The sequence below is a fragment of the Carlito syrichta genome, unplaced genomic scaffold, assembly GCF_000164805.1.
Source record: "Carlito syrichta isolate Samal-C Ts95f unplaced genomic scaffold, Tarsius_syrichta-2.0.1 Scaffold123879, whole genome shotgun sequence".
Taxonomy (NCBI): Eukaryota; Metazoa; Chordata; class Mammalia; order Primates; family Tarsiidae; genus Carlito; species Carlito syrichta.
This window is the reverse complement of record NW_007067975.1, coordinates 31,822-34,053: the sequence shown is the minus strand read 5'-3', so window position 1 is coordinate 34,053 and position 2,232 is coordinate 31,822.

Genomic DNA, 2,232 nt, shown 5'->3' with positions numbered 1-2,232 from the left:
GCCCCCAGCCTGGGTGACAGAGTGAGATCCTGACTCAAAAAAAATTTAATTAATTAATAATCCTAATAATAGAAAGCAGGGTCTTCTTTAGGGACAGTCTTGCCCTGTCGCCCATGTTGGAGTGCAGAGGCTCGATCATAGCTCACTGCAGTCTCAAACTCCTGGCCTCAAGTGATCCTCCCACCTCAGCTGCCCAATAGTTGGGACTACAGGCGTGAGTGAAAGCAGGGTCTTAAAGAGATATTTGCACACCCATATTCATAGCAGCATTATTTCACAGCAGCTAAATGTGGGCACAACCCAAATGTCCATCAGTGCATGAATGGATGAGGGAAAAGGTTTCATCTACACACAATGAAATAATATTCATCTACACACAATGAAATATTATTTAACCTTAAAGAGGAAATTCTGACACGTGCTACAACATGAATGAAACTTGAGGACATTATACTACATGAAATAAGCCAGACACTAAAAGGCAAATCTATATGATTTAGAGATACAAAACACAAGAGACAGAAAGAATGGTGGTTGGCAGGGATTGGGAGGATGAGGAAATGGGAAGTTATTGTTTGATGGGTACAGAGTTTTGATTTCACAAGATGAAGTGGGTTTTGGAAAGGGACATATGCATTCATAAATCCGAATGTGCCTAATACCACTGAACTGTACATTTAAAAATGGCCAGGATGGTACACTGTATGTTACATGTATATGGCCACGATAAAAAATTTTGAAGAAAAGGTCATTTGAAAAAACACTCCGAAGAAATCCCCTGGCATGGAGTAGTTACAGAAATTGGGCAAGGGTGGTCCTGTGAAGCCCACAGTGGCCGGTCAGGGAAGGGGATTACCTGAGGAGGTATGCTGGCAAACCTGGGGGAGAATTCCAAAAGTCCTTCTCTCAACCCCCAGGGACTTTGGCTGGTAACAAAGACAGCCCCTCTCGGCTTCCCCGAGAGTGTCCGACTCCCCACCTGCAGGACCTGCCAGGATTCCAGTGGAGAAGGCTCCGGACGGCACGAGTCGCCCAACGCAGCCCCGGAGTGCCGCAGCTGCAGAGTTCTCTGTTCCCTGCTGCTGGTGAGGATTCTGAGTGTGTCCGCCGTCCCTCTGCACCGAGAGCTGGTGACGGAATCTGCACAAGGGCATCTGTGGCCAGGTGCAGGCTGCTTCAAGGTGGTTTTCTTGGAGAAAAAAGGGGCCTCTGGAGGAGAGGGGTGGAGACGGAAGGAGAGTAAAGTGGTCCCTGGGTACCCCCCTTCCTTGGCATCCATCCCGCCCTCACACTCACCCTGCGCCCAGGGTCGCACCAGAGGGTCACACCCCGGCACGGTGGAGAGCAGGACTGAGCTAGAGGGAACTGGGGAAGGGGAGGCACAGGCCGGGCCCTGAAGGTGCGGGGTCGCGTGGCCTTCAGCACAGGTCAAGACGGAAGGCCCTCGGCCGGGGACCCTCGTCCTCGGCAGCCCCGAGGGGGCCGCCCCCAGCGCCTCCATCACCGTCTTCGGCCCCTGCCACGCTCAGCCCGCGGGACCCAACTCTCCGGAGGCCCTTCCTGTCCGCGCCTCAGGCTCTGTTGTCCACTCGCGACCGCCCCGAGCCTGGTCTCAAGGCGGTGTCCCTCTGTGGGCGTCAGTCTCCCTGCCGCGGCTGCTGTTCTGGTTCATCCCGCTCCCGGCCGCCGCCGTCCATGCCTCGCCCCGTCCTCCTCTCTGTCCCCACGCCGGCCCCACTCCTGCTCGGTCCCGCCTTTGGCGCTCCCTTCTCCCCGTCTCCTCGGCCCCTGCCTCGTCCCCGGCTCTACCCGTCTTTCTCTTGCACACGTTCGTCCTGGGCTCGGTGCGTGTCCCCGTCTCTGTCCTGTCCGCGTGTCCACCGCCGTTTCCGCCCCTGTCTCCCCCGTCTCCGGCTGCCCTCTGCGTCCACGTCCCCTCCCTGGCCCCGTCCCAGGCTCCGTCTCCCGCCGGCCCTCGTCTCCATCCCCGCCCGGGGCCGCCTCCGCAGTCTCCGCCCGAGGGGGCCTCGCGGGGGCGGGGCCGAGGGGCCGGAGCGGAGTAACTCGGTTATCCGGGCGGATTGAATTGACTTCTCCACACGCGCGCCGCCGGGCCTGCCGCGCCTCGCGTCCGCGGGGCCGCAGGTGGGGAGGCCCGGGAAGGGGTCGGGACCCTCCGGCCTCGCACGAGGAGCAGGGGCTGAGGGCCTGCGCCGGACCGCGGCCGGAGGG